Source organism: Leptinotarsa decemlineata, unplaced genomic scaffold, assembly GCF_025532065.1.
Source record: "Leptinotarsa decemlineata unplaced genomic scaffold, Ldec_3_MD MMD2_tig00026299_RagTag_RagTag, whole genome shotgun sequence".
Taxonomy (NCBI): Eukaryota; Metazoa; Arthropoda; class Insecta; order Coleoptera; family Chrysomelidae; genus Leptinotarsa; species Leptinotarsa decemlineata.
This window is the reverse complement of record NW_027412676.1, coordinates 956,585-972,119: the sequence shown is the minus strand read 5'-3', so window position 1 is coordinate 972,119 and position 15,535 is coordinate 956,585. Positions and strand designations below refer to the sequence as shown.

Here is a 15,535-nt window from a genome sequence, read left to right as displayed (position 1 = left end):
GAAAACAATTTTTCAGCGGCACTTAAAATTCTATTTGCATGAACTTTTTTCTCCAATGGAATATTCATAAGAATATAATCGAAGGTTTCAATACTCATCCTGGTATACTCAATAAATTTTTCTGGATATAATCTGTATTTATCGTACTTCTTGTGGAATTCTCCATCTACACCCCGATTCTTATTCAAATCTTGTACTCCACAATCTCTTACAAATATTAGGTCCTGAACCAAAAAACTATTACATTCCAAGCAATATCGAGATAAATTCGATAAAGACATTTCGCTGTCGGACTATTGGTCGCGACGGCGAACGTGACTGCCCGTGGCCTGCAAACGGTGTCGCGCGAATTTTCGCCTCGCCTCTCTCTTCGACGTTCGCACAGCCGATACCCGTGGCCAAACCTGGCAGTTCCTCCTACTCGTCAATACACATAAAAGCCTCAGCCTGCTTTTCTCGCAGTTTTATTTACAACTCTATCAAACAATATAACGCTCTGCCCAGTGAATTTAGACACTATTTCATATATAATTTCCAGAAAAATTTGAAAACATATCTGAAGTCTTCTGGATAGAAAATATATTCATGTTATGCTTTGCTCATATGGTTTTCCCTTTGTCTCACTTTTGTGTATATTTTGCTATATATTTTAGCTTATTTAAGCTAAATAGATTTTTAATATTTATTTAGAATTTATAACCTTCGTTTTTTTCTTAGTTTCACCAAGATTCATGAACTACTCACTTACCAATGTATACTAGGTAATTATTTTTATATTTCTATATAAAACCCCCAGGTTAAGTTGTAAAACAGCTTCGGCTGAACTTCGCCCTTTCATTGATTTTTGTACCTACTTCTTCTTTATAAACAATGTATGTCATTGAATAAAGCCCATTTATTATTATTATTATTATTATTACAAATATCCATTCGTCACACTCGGAAGTTTGATTATAGTTTTCGTTGTAGGGTTATTCTAAACATAAACATATTCCAGAAGTGAAAAAATATTTGCCAAAAAACATTTCACGGTACTCATTCAAACGTCACACCACGATGCTTATCAATGACTTCTTTGAAATATATCTCTGAAAATTATTCTAGAAGTGATATATCGAAATGAAAGAAACAGTTTTCTGATATTGTATCAATAAATACTGTTATTTTAAAATAACTATTATTATAATACTATTATTTTTAAATTCTTCGAATTTATCAATGATATATTGAATTACGATTTCAGTTAATGGATGATTTAGTCGAATCAACTGATTCATATTCTTGGAAGATGATTTTTATCGTTCGATTGCCTCTTTATTAGACAAAAACCCTTAGCGCAATTTCTAGATATGGGAACAAAAATAGGTCGATTGGGGATAGATCTGGTGAATGAGGCGGATGGTTAAGCAGTTCATACCGTATTACTTCATATTTAAAAAAAATATATGCACATGATTCTGAATATAAATGACGAGACATATTTAGGAAAAAGTAAAAATATAAATGAAAGTTTATCAGGTTCCTCTTCAAAAATGTGGTGAAAAATTAAATTGATACGAGCCAAGCAGAAAGTGATACGGATCATTTATTTGCACAATCAGCTCTATTTGTGATTATTGTAGTAGAAAATATTGATGTGACAGTGGTATTGATAGTTTCATTGTTTGATGATGAAGAAATGTTTCTACTAACTAACTGGCGTGAAGGCAGCTACGAATTTCTAGCTATGCATTTGCAGCAAGAGCGTACGGCACTCGACCGTTAGCGGCTCCCAAAATGTGATGCAAATTCGTGGACAGCACCGACTTTATTCAATAATAAATGAACATATATTGCAAAATGTTCTTGGAGAAATGAATATTGATTCAATATTGTTGCCCGCCATAAACTAGCAGGAATTTTGATGTTCATTAGTTATAGGTACTAATATTTATTCAAAAACCAAAAATTGATAAACCCTCCAAATACTCCTTCGAAGTATTTATGGATGTTCTGCTGCAAAAATTCTGAATGCCGCAATATTTTGCGGAGCACAACCACTCTTGTATTAATTTAGAAAAAAAAAACAATAACTATCAGAATATTCGTGGATGGGGATTTTTTTGCATAATCCCCTACGTGCTGAAAACGTCGTGCTGAAAAAGACTTATAGTTTGAAATATTTTGCTGGAAGGCAAAACATCCCCCACCGGATGGGTGAGGGATAATCATTCAGAACAAAATTCAATAAAAGTTTATCGAAATATTCGTAGATGAGAATCGTTTTGCATAGAGGAGCTGAATAAGAACTATATGTCGAAATATTTTACCGGGCAGAAAAACATCCTCTACACACCCTTATATTCATTAAGAACAAAAATTAATCAACCCATTGAAATATCTGTGAATGGGGATTTATTGCCTAATCATATAGAGTGAGAGGTGCTAAAAAAGACCTATATATCTTAATATTTTGCCTCTTTATGCAAATGAAGTTCTGCAGGGGTCGTTTTTCTGCCCGACAAAATATTTCACCATCTTATTCAGCATCTTTAATAGTAAGTAATTATGTGAAAAAATCCCAATCCACGAATATTTTGATAGTTATTTGATTTTGTTCTTAATGGGTTTGAGGTATATATATAAGTATATAGAAATGCAGAAAAGCATCAATGAATACTCCAGAGGAGGGATTGAATTGATGTTTATTACTCAAAAAGCGTTCTACAATATATTTTCATTCATTATTGGATAAAATCGTGGCTGTCCACGATTGCGAATATGAAAAACATTTTGGGTGCCGCTCACGGCCGAGTGACGTAGGGTCTCACACAAATCCAGCTTGTCAAGTAATAATGCTTAGAATAACCCTATGATAGTTTTTCTTTTTTGAAGATGATCGATTGAAATAACTTCATGACTATCTCGAAAAACAGTCGCTATCACTTTCCTAGCAGAAAAATTAGTGTTTTTAGAGCCGATTCCCCCTTTGCAGTCCACTGCTTGGACTGTTTTTTTGTTTCAGGGGTATAATGGTGTATCCGAATTTCATCTACGGCAATGAATCGGTGCCAAAACTCGGATTCATTGCACCTAAACTGCGCCAACAGAGCGTTGGAAATATTCATTCGAACACTTTTATTATGGATAAGTTGAACCCGCCAGCCTTTTCTATGCGACCCTCCAGCGGCTCTAGCCTTTTCTGCAGCCTGAAGGTTAATACAATATTTTCAGATTATTTGACAATAGTAATTTCTGTTAACGACACAAAAATGTGTAGGGGTTTTTCACAGTGACGGCTCGTGCCTTGGAGAACAGGGAAGGCTAAAGTCATAAAGACTATATACACACAGAAAAGCCCACAGGAGCGGAGGCGAGACAATTTTTTGGGGTACCGCACCTATTTAAAGCAAAATACGTAATATTTGCATATGCAAACAAAAATTGTGTACTGCCGAAAATTATACGAATAAAACTGACCATTAAAAAAACAAAAACAAGGAAAAAGGGTTGTCTTTGAGTTATTTAACATAAATCATTTTTAATTTTTCATTTTTGAACATAAAATTTAATAAATCTGAAACAGACTTGCAATTTTGAAACATTTGAGGGTCGCTGTATATTACGAATAATTAATTTTTCAGTTGAATAACACCAAAAAATGGATACTGAGCTATTAAGTCGTTATAAAGTTTTTGGGGAAAATCTTTGGTATAGGACGAAAATTTTCCAAACAACAACAAATCAAAGTAGTTTAATTTAAGTAAATCTTCAAATCTAACTTTGATTTGCATTAGAAAGGTGTCCAATATTTCATTATAAATCTGTTCATAATTTTGTCTCAAATCGGGTAAGTCTAAATTGGTTTCGAGAGTTAAATCAATCGATTCAAAAATATTATTAAAAAATGTATCGTTATTTCTAAAATTCATCAAAATTTCTGTTAAATTATTTTTATAAAAAATTAAACAAATCGTCAGCTGTGCGCCCAGATGAAACATCATGAAAACCCATAAAACGTTCTACCACATTACCATCTTTGACATACCTAAAAACGATTGAAAGTTGTGATGTACAGGTAATATCGGTAGTTTAATCAATTTCCCATGCAAAAAAAGAAACACTTTCAATCTCCTTGCTTATATTTTCCTTAATAATATATGCCAGCCACACTGTCTATAAGCTCATTTTGGATGGTTTTTGAAGTGCCCGAAAAAACGCTACCGTTTAAAAAAGTACCAAATTGTGAATCATATTTGCCCCGTAACATTAAAAGTTCCGTGTGATAACATTAAAAGTTCCTTGTAATTGCCGCGATTAATCTAATCTTCGGTTTCATCGTGTCCGTGTCCGCTAATTCTTGGGAACCCAAATAAATCTAAATATCGATAAGTCTTTTTAAATTCGACCGATTCTCCCTAACCTGATTATTAAAAAAAATTATGGCCTTTTTGAGCTGTATCTAAAGCTGTTACTATATTTTGTTTGCTAAACAATTTTAATTTACAAGACGAAAATATATGCTCCTTATTCAAAATGTCTTTCTGTAGAACGAGGTAAATTTTTTAAATTGGAGTATTCTATTTTAGACCACGTTTGGTATTCGGTTTGTACGGAAAATAAAACACAGGGCCAACAAAAAAGTTTTTCTCGTTTAATGGAGCCGGTTAACCAATCGCATTTATCGTACCAACTAATATTAAATCCTCGATTTTGTCGATTATCTGACGCTTTAATTGAAATCAAATTTGGTTGAGGCCTTCCCAGGTTTTAATACTGTAAAATTTATTATCATAAGATAAAGATAAAGACTTAAAATTATTTGTCAGCAACCAATCTACTATATCGTCAGATTTTTAATTTCGTTCAACTTATCCATAATAAATGGAAAAGTGAAAACCTGAAAACACCTTGAAATTGAAAGGAAACACTTTGAAAACACATTAAAAATATTACCAAAAAGCACTGCTATAATACAATACTGCCTGTTTTATACACAAATAACAAATATTATCAAGAAACACTAAAAATTTACCGAAATATTCTTCAGTCCCGATCGGTCACGGCATCCCGGCCGAATAATTGAATAAAAAACAAACACAGTCGTACACTAACGGAGACCAGTTGGAGTCTAGCCTCCTCTAACGTTATAATTTCCTCAACCAAAATTACAAATCGGGACGTATGTCGCTGGTTGGTTCGGTCTCGCGGAACTTGTGTTTTTTAAAGCGGTCGGAGGCTTGGTTCCCTTGCAACGTTTGGCATTTATTATTTCGGGTTGATGGTTTATTCGTTATTCGTTCATGAGCAGTGCGTTTGACGTTTGTTGATGCAGGATACAGTGTGGTACGTACTATGTAGTGAGTGATTGTGTTTTTTCGGGCATATTATATATTTATATAAAAAATTAATGGTAAATAATAAAGTACCCAAGCATTTTTAGAAAAAAATAATCATAATTATTTGTCAATATCTTTTAATTCATTGTGAAGAACAGCCTCAAATTTTATGGGGAGGCTAAGCCTCCCTTGCCTCTTCTGACGAGCCGCCGCTGGTTTTTGATCCCTTGAGAAAGACTTGAGAACTTGAGCAAGATAGTTGGTGGTGTCTTCTAGCATTTCTTTGCGATATAACACAGAAACTTGGTGAACTCAATCGTCGTTTACAAGGTGAACATAAAATTATTTCACAGTTGGCAAGTAAAGTATTTGCTTTCGAAGACAAGCTGAGGATATACATCGAATAAATCAATATTAAAAAACTACATAACTTTCCAATATTGATAAAAGCTCAACAAGATGGAATTAATGTGTCCCCAGAAAACTATACTACTATTTCTATTACTTAGTTTCCCTGAACAACGGGCTTCAAGAAGGATTTGCGAAAAATAAAGGAATGTCTTCTGTTATTGGAAAATCCCTGGCACTTAGAAGTAGCCGCACTACTTCACAACTTGCGGCATTGGGATTTGATGTTGCAAAGTTATCGGATGAACTTATCGATTTTAAAAATGATACAAATCCGGAGGCGATTTTTGAAGAAAACAGAGAGGTAAACAAATATGAAGAATTCTGGAAATTAGTACCGGACAACTACAAAACGCTCAAAAATTGCGCACACTTGCTCCGTGTTTGCGTCAACTTACCTGGGCGAATCCTCATATTCAAAAATGAAATATGAGAAAAATGTTTATAGATCCCGACTAGGTGATTCACACCTGGACGATGTTTTGAGAATAGCATGTAGTAATTTTGTGCCAGATTAATTAGAAATGGTAAATAGTTTGCGTCAATGTCAATCATCACAATAACTTTTAAATAAATGGTTTATTTTTACAGTTGCGTTTTATTGTATTTTACATACAACTTCTGACTCTACTAACGCAAAACCTGAAAGTAGTTTGTTCAGTTCAGTTTTATTATTGCGGCCCGCAAGGTCTAGCAGTAGCGACTATGTGGCCCAAGGGAAAAAAAGGTTGAGTACCGCTGATCAAACGTGAGCAAGAGCGACGCACACGCGCGAACAGCTTTGTAGTTTCAGTTTATGGACATCCCGAACGTTCATCGTCTCCCAAGCTCTTATGGCCACGTTCAAATTCAGCTGCCCAAAATTTCAATGTGTTAAATGATGGTGCAGAGTCCTCATACACTCATCTTTGATGTGCGTAGACGTATTGTCTTTCAAAAACAAATATTTAAGGATAGCTTGATACTTGATTCTGTCCATTTTCATAAAAACACCCACATCAACTCACTCAAATGACTGTTACATAACAACTGCCCGCCCAAAATGGCTGTAACTTTGATGAGTAACTGTCACCAGATGAACAACGAAATTTACTAGCTTTCATTTACGAGTGCTGCTATATTCATGTTGAGGTCGGAAACTTTTTCAGACTCCCATCATACAATTCAGTTCCCCACCTTCAACACAAGTTGCATCAGAATAGCATATCAAAAGAGTTCACTTGCAAGTTCAATGAGAGAACAATAATGATCTATTAAGCTCTGAACATGCGGTTAGCAAAATGGATATATACACGAAATACAACATGTAATGTAACAAAATGTAACCTGTAGCTGTTTTACTAAAAAGGTCACTTCAGAGGCATACATTCTTCAAATAAATAAACAAATGAAGTATAACTTATGTATTTGATAGATATGGTTTGGTTCCATTACTAAGATCCATCGAAAATAACTTTATCGTTGTTGCCATAGTTGGTAGGTTGATATGTAATACACCTACTATCTAATGTCATACTAAAAATAAATATGAATAATAAATATGAAGAATAAAAAATCACGAAAAATTAAAGTTCTCATACGAATATCATGAGTTTATATTATTTGAACAATATAAATAAGTCTTTCTTTGCTTCAGAAGGTTCCCGAGTTCAAACAATTTAATAAAACCCCAGAAAAAAAACTTGAAATTAGAGCTCCTCCTGAGAAATTAGTGAGATGACCTGTTTTATGTACATATTCATTGACGTCCGAGTTGAAGTTACTTATCAGTATTTTTTTGCAGAGTTTTTACTGGTAGTTTCAATTTTTTTCTCTGCTTCATTTCAAAGTTCCCCATTCTTTATATATTGATGAAGAAGTTGAAAGCTAAAAAGGTTATGAAAATTGAAAATGGCAAATATAAAAGTATAGAAAAAACCGTTTCCTTCAAGAAAGTGTAGATTCCCATAAGGTACGTATTCGTGTGATTTACCCGTTTGTGCCATGACCAATGCGGACATTCCCCATTTCACATTATTCAGCTGTAATATATTATTACAAATCACACACACACCATGTATACGTGCTTATATACGAGTTACGTCAATTTTCTGCAATAAAGTCTGCACTTTCAACAATAACATTCTCCAATTTCTAATAATATCGTAACATTTTGACATAGTCAGGAAGAATTTTTCATTTGAGGAATGATGACTTCGTTTAACGGATGGTGTAAGTACCGTGTTTGATTTTTTATTTGTGAATCTCGTTGTGAAAGGTAACTTTCGAGTGATGTTCTGAAGTTGACATTGATTTGATGTCTTTGATCGTACCTATTATAATGTTTCATTTTTCGAAGCTACAGAAGTCTGTAGCTTTGAAAAAAAGCTTTGTAGAATTTTTAAATTCTATTAGGCCAGAAAAGTCATTCTGAAAATTTCATTGGAGGAAAAATACATGTGATCCATCAATTATATGCCCAAGCTCATTACACTCATTTATATCTTGAGTAACATTATCGATAATCATCACTTTCTCACTCAGTTCTTCATTTCATTTTACGTCAAAGTGACACCTAATAAATTTATCTGATGGAAAAAAAGATGTAAACAAAAGTTTGACCAAAGGTGCTTAGAAACCCCTATGACCCAAATTTGTACATATGTTGATGTGTCGAACAAGAATCGTTTCTACATGTAAACATTGGTATGCGCCTCTCAGAACGGAATGCTGCAGTACGTTGGATCTTCTTATTTTATAGAGGATGAATGGAGTGTTTTCATTGAAATAGTTTACATACGGAGGGTTCAAGTGATTGCACCATGTTATTTCTATCCATCTTGGTCTGGCCTCATGATTGCCTGAACAAGCACAATTCAATTTTTCTTTAATATCAGCGAAATAATTTCCGTCGTTATGAAGTCATTCTAGCAGTGGAATGACTTGAAACTCAGCATGATGTATCTTGAAATAACTTCCAACTCTAGTTCATAAAAAAGTTGTTGATATCCTAGAATTATTTGACTGAGGGGTGGTTGAGTACTTCTTTTCTTTAGTCCCGAACTAAAAAACTCAACTATGCTCAAGACAATTTGACAAGAAAATTATTTAGCTAACTAAGCTTCTGAAAAAAACTCGAACATGATGATCATTATGTACAGTTATTCTCACGATTGGATACAAATAATAAATTGAATGCCAGCGTCAAACTACACCTAAAAACAAATCGGATAGTACTATATTTTTCCGCGGTAGAAACCAGTATCAGCAAAGTTACTCATTCTGGTTCTTGGATATGAACAAATTGATGATAGGGGGTATTATGAGAGTTTCAACAGGCCGTTTTTTAGCTGATCCCACTAGTCATATCTTGGAAACGGTAAGACATATGAGATCGGTTAATTTGAACAAGAGTTTCCCCATTTTGGGGAACTAGAATAATCTCTTCTCAGATCGTAAATATCAGGGGTTGTTAATCAAACCTAGAATACTCGAATTTTGTTTAATGGCTCTACCGCCTCCATTTCAAATGATATAGAAAAAAGATAAAGGAACTTTTGATACTATTTCATATTTGTTATAATCTGATATGAACCAATTTGCAATGCAACATTTTGTTCATTAAGTAGATTTCATTATCCACTTTACTTTTTTAAATACGGACCTCGATTTTTGTAGCCACTGTAATCACAAATTCAGCTATGTATTACAATACCCGACAATTCCCGACGTTTGTTTCCGAAAAACATCATAAAAATTTGTGATGTCTCAAAAATGTAGAAACCAATATCTCAGAACTCAAAGATACATGAACTTCACACTTTCGAAAATTTGCAAGTAGAGGTGAAAGCCCAGGGGTTTTGTATAAATATGGAAAAACTGTTCAATAGCCAATTTTTATGGAACATAAATGTGTGTTTCTGAAGTTTTTTGGTAAATGAAAAAAAGCTAGAGAAATTTATGAGACTACTGAAATGAATTTATTTGTTCAAAGTGAGCCATGAATTAACAGAATATGAATAACTGATTCACTCTCAAGTATGTAAATAATCACCCGATTCATGTGAATTTGTATGGGAAAAAAGTTTATATGCTTTTTGTATAGGTCTGATGTTTGAGAAATGCTACTTGAACTCTAGCTTTGTATGGGGAATTGTACTTTGAGAGACTTCAGCCATCCAAAATATGTTTTCAACGCATTGAGCTAATTGAATCATAGCAACTAAAAGAGGTGGCGATACTGATACTGGCGTTTTTGGGTGAGTTAAGAAGACATTCTCAGTAACAATGAAGTAATATTTATTCGATTTAGGATTTGTGGAATACTGAAAAACCCTCGTGCCCACACAGCACTAGATATTCATGGAATATTCCCTGTATATCATAAAACGAACGTATATATTCCAAATATTCATAGAATATTCTTGGAATATATACATGCCTTTAGAATATTCATAGAATATGCTTGAATGAATATGGCAGGATTATTCCCGAAAGAATGTGCATAGAATGTCTATAAATGGATTATTCTCCCTTGAATATTCTAAGAATATTGTCGATCGAATATACCATATGGTATATTCTCAGAATATATCCCTACGGTATATTTTGGAATATTTCAATACAATGGAATTTTGAATTATCTTATAATAACGTATTCAAATAATTCAATATTATTAAAAACAAAAGTATTTGAAGATCTTAATCGAATGCATAACCTAATGTATATAACCCTGATAGTGTTACCAGTTTTTGAACTCAACGCGAAGATTCTGGATGAATTGCTCCTACAGCAACTGTTGGAAACGACAAAAAAATTTGAATGGGCCAATAAATGAACCAATTGCATCAATAAATTGGTTAATTCACATCCTGTTTGTCTTTCTGTATTTGAAATTATTTAATTACAAAGTGAAAAATCCTGGAAACAGAAAAATGGGGAAGTGAAGAATTGGAGTAAACGTTTCTCATTGGTCAATTGAAGTGTAGCGCGCGACAGTCGAATAAGCTCTGTGAAAGCGGCTGTCCCTTAATGCATGGTACATTTGCGTTAAATTCGACATTTGATTCAACATGGCGGTTGACGTGGCAGGTTCGCGTGTGTAATGCATGGTGTGTTGGTGTTATTATCAAAGTATAATTCTGTCACGTTCAGTGTACCATTTATAATTTGGGGTTGTCCAATTTGCAGTACAGCAAATAGTTTGATTTTGGATCTTCAAACAGGAGAGTTGCATATATTCAGTCTTCAAGAAAAGTAAGTAAAATGCAATAGTATCGATAGTAAAGTCATGGTGATTAACCTGCTATACCTCATTTTAGGTTCGAGGAGAGTTGATGTGTGGGATTTGTTGGTTTGACTAAGTACATGTTTGAATTAGAGTGATTTCAATTGTGTATCTTCAATAGAGAAAAGTAAGTGAATGACACATTCTTTTGTATCATTTGTTTTCATGATTTTTATCACTCGTTTTCAAGATAGTATCAATTTGCCCAAAGGAAACAGAGTGGTACCTGGTACAGGCAGGTGCGCCAAGGAACTGAAAACGTAATGAGTACTTTTCAACAAGACAATGCAAGTTGCTCTCCAAGTCATAAAATGTTGTAAATGTTCATGAGTAACCTATGCGAAAAATATCTATTTGATTTTTATTCCAGTTTTATTGTGCCACTTTCAAATAGTGATAATGAACGTTAATGTACATTTTGTTCTAGGTATTACTATTGAAACACTGGCTGATGCATTGTTGGACAAATATAAGGAAAACTATTTTGGTGATCAAAGTTTGGATAACTTTAAGTAAGTGGAATTCATTGACGAACCCATCATACCACTCATTTTAAATACTTCATTTGTGGGTTTATTTTTTAAGTGAGAAACCTAACCTATTTCTTGATGTAATACACTTTTTCTTTTTCAATGAAATGATATATTTATCATTTTTTAATTAGTGCTGATGAATTCACAGAGTTATTTTAGTATATTTTTTGGTATACATTTGTTTGAGAGTAGGAACATCCTAATTTGAATATATTTCTAATATTTGTAATATGACAATATTCAGGAATATTTTATTCAGTGAATAAATATTTTGAATTAGACTTTTTATTTTTAATATTGGTTGAAACGTCAAATATTTCAGTGTATATTGTTTTTAAAATATATTTGTTTATGAATATTATGTGTTTTATTACTTGTGTGAATCTTGTATCAAAATGCAATATATACATGCCTAATAGCGGTTACTCGTCACATTCTTGGAATATTCCAAATATTCCTAGAATATTCATAAAATATATTTAAATAATATTCTATGGTGTTTCTCTATTGTATATTCCTACAATAAACTAAGATTATTCTGAATATTTTATGAATATTCTTCGGGTTCTAATCCTGGAATATTCTTAATAGAATATACTTTGGATATTCTAAGAATATTATAAGATATTCCAAGAATATTCCCAAGGAATATTCTCCAGAAGATATATATATATATATATATATATATATATATATATATATATATATATATATATATATATATATATATATATATGGATATATATATATATATATATATATATATATATATATATATATATATATATATATACAGGGTGTCCCTGGACTTCCTCTTTACCTCTCGGGAATGTATAGATGGGGTCAAAATATCACCAGTACTTCATATAACTTTTTTTCCTAAAAGTCTTCGTAACCAAGTTACGGGCCCTCGAAGTTACAAAATGAAAAATGTTTTTCTTTGATAACTTTTCAAGTGAATATTCAAAATCATCCAAATTTCGGTAATTGACTAAACAAATGAATTCCGTCGATGAGCTTTCATGCAAGAGTCAGTTGTTTTGCTACAAAGTCAGGAACGGACTACCCCCGATGGTCCACACCCCAAAACTTTGAAATGACAGATATTTTTCAATATTTTTCAACAAAATAAGGTTACTTGGACAATTTTATGATTAAAAGTACTCGTGTGGGAAGTCGATCGGAGCAACGAGTCTTGATAAAAATGTAGTTCTACTCGACGACATCAAACCCGCTCGTCCACCATTATTTGAAATGAATAATTATCAAAGCAGAAATAATAATGATAACGTTATTTCAACAACATTTATAACAGGAATAATACAAAGTATGCTAAAATGAAGTCGTAAACAAAAAGTACAGTACCTACATGGAAGTTTAAGTCACAATTGTGATAGCAGATATTTTTTCGAAAGAAATATCAAGTTTTGTAGATTCGTGGTGTTTTAAAACTAACAAGCTACTCTACTATGAAATATCGAATTCATTCCATATTTTGTATGTACATAATACGTGTGGAATAATCACGTTTCGTGTTGATCAGTTATCTGAATCTCATGAAACTGAACATTCGAATGTTTCAAATTCTTCTTCACAGCTAAACTGTTGAGGAGTTTCACTGATAATTATAATTTTATGGGAGAAATTCTTCAACACGAATCTAAATTTAGCTGAAAAAACGCACATCGGAAAAAATATTTACTATACTGATAAAAAGCAAACGAATGAACTACAAAAACGGCTGCACATGATCAGGTGAAAAATATCCAGGGAATAATTATGTTCCATTTCTTTCACAGATGTTGACAAAAAAACCTTTTAGAAAGTTTTGATAAAAAATGAGAAACTGGAATGCGATTTTGTTTTGTTGAGTGGTGCGTTGTCATATGACTATCATTGTATTGTCAATATTCTATAAGATATTTTGAATTTTTTTGATATGGCCGAACAGTTTACATTCAATGAATATGCAGATATGCATGTATTTTATGGACGAGCATTTTGTAATGCTGCAGAAGCTCGTCGTCTGTATTCCGAGCATTTTCCCAATCGAACGGTATCGTCAAGAGAAACATTCGAGCGTGTCGATCGCAGCTTGAGGGAGACAGGTATGTAATAATTGATAATTAATTTGAGCACGTTGTTTTATTTCGATATTATTGTAGGTACAGTTTTGCCAAAACGAGGTGGTGAGGGCGCTCCTAGGACTGTACGTACCGTTGTATTGGAGGAAAATATTTTGGAAGCGGTCGCTGATGATCCTTCAATGAGCATCAGAAATCTATCAGAACAGTTCCATACATCCAAGTCCACTATTCATAGAATAATTAGGGAACAACTGCTCCACCCATTTCACATCCAGAAGGTACATGCCATAACACCTCAAGATTTTCCAGCACGACTGGAATATGCCAATTAGTTCATGGATAGGCAAAGAGAGGATATGACTTTTATTAATCGAGTTTTATTCACTGATGAAGCAGGTTTCAGTAGAGATGGAGTTATCAACTCTCATAATCTCCATATATGGGCCGAAGAAAATCCCCATGGGATATTGCAAACCAAACACCAACGGAAATTCAACGTGAATGTTTGGGCTGGTATCATAGGAAACCATCTTATAGGACCATTCGTTCTACAGGACCGATTGAATGGAGAACGTTTGGAGTTCATTCAGAACGATTTGAATGGACTTTTGGAACATGTTCCATTGCAAACCCGAAGAGATATGTGGTTTATGCATGATGACGCTCCTCCTCATTTTATTTTGATTGTGCGTGACCATCTGAACCATATTTTCCACAATAGATGGATTGGTAGAGGTGGGCCATATTCATGGCCATCGCGGTCTCCGGATTTAAATCCATTGGATTTCTTTCTGTGGGGGCATCTAAAAAGCCTTGTTTACGCTACATCTATTCACACAAGAGATGCATTGTTGAATAGAATAACATTACATTGTGAAGCCATACGAAACGACCCTGGAATGCTATTTCAAGTACAGAGAGGGTGTCTTCGCAGACTAAGAAAATGTATAGAGAGAGAAGGTGGTCATATCGAGCAGTTTCTGTAGCGGATTTTTCATTTCTGTTTGCTCTTGAGGCTCTTGAGTTTCGTTAGTTAAACGTGTTTGCATTATAAAAATTCGTTATGCACATTTTACCTATCATTTCCATTTTCCTTAAAAACTAATATTTCCGAATAATGGTAGACATCTCAGGATAAATGTTGTTGAATTAACGTTATCATTATTATTTCTGCTTTGATAATTATTCATTTCAAATAATGGTGGACGAGCGGGTTTGATGTCGTCGAGTGAAACTACATTTTTATCAAGACTCGTTGCTCCGATCGACTTTCCACACGAGTACTTTTATTCATAAAATTGTCCAAGTAACCTTAATTTGTTGAAAAATATTGAAAAATATCTGTCATTTCAAAGTTTTGGGGTGTGGACCATCGGGGGTAGTCCGTTCTTGACTTTGTAGCAAAACAACTGACTCCTGCATGAAAGCTCATCGAAGGAATTCATTTGTTTAGTCAATTACCAAAATTTGGATGATTTCGAATATCCACTTGAAAAGTTATCAAAGAAAAACATTTTTCATTTTGTAACTTCGAGGGCCCGTTACTTGGTAACGAAGGATTTTAGGAAAAAAAATTATATGAAGTACTGGTGATATTTTGACCCCATCTATACATTCCCGAGAGGAAAAGAGGAAGTCCAGGGACACCCTGTATATATCCATGGCATATTCATAGCATAATACAGTATCCTTAAATGTATATTCATGAAATATATCTGGAATATCTATTGCTATGTGGGTGAATACCAAACTGTATGAAGGAATATCATATGCAACACGAAGGGTCAATGTGTGGAGTGCTATTGTGCAGAATATAAATATGGGCATTGTATTCATATTTTTTAAAGATACACTAATAACTGACTGGATTAAGCGTTTTTCTGATCCACAGATAGTCCATACTATAGACCGCAGAATTTTGT

The 15,535-nt window shown here is 33.5% G+C and overlaps 1 long non-coding RNA gene across 1 annotated transcript; it reads left to right on the top strand.

Annotated features, from left to right (window-relative positions):
* The first annotated feature begins 10,318 nt into the window (after positions 1 to 10,318).
* LOC141484944 (uncharacterized) lies at positions 10,319 to 11,672 on the top strand. Its single transcript, XR_012466894.1, has 3 exons — positions 10,319 to 10,962; positions 11,028 to 11,120; positions 11,421 to 11,672. It is a non-coding gene; the product is annotated as an uncharacterized lncRNA (long non-coding RNA).
* Positions 11,673 to 15,535: the final 3,863 nt, after the last annotated feature.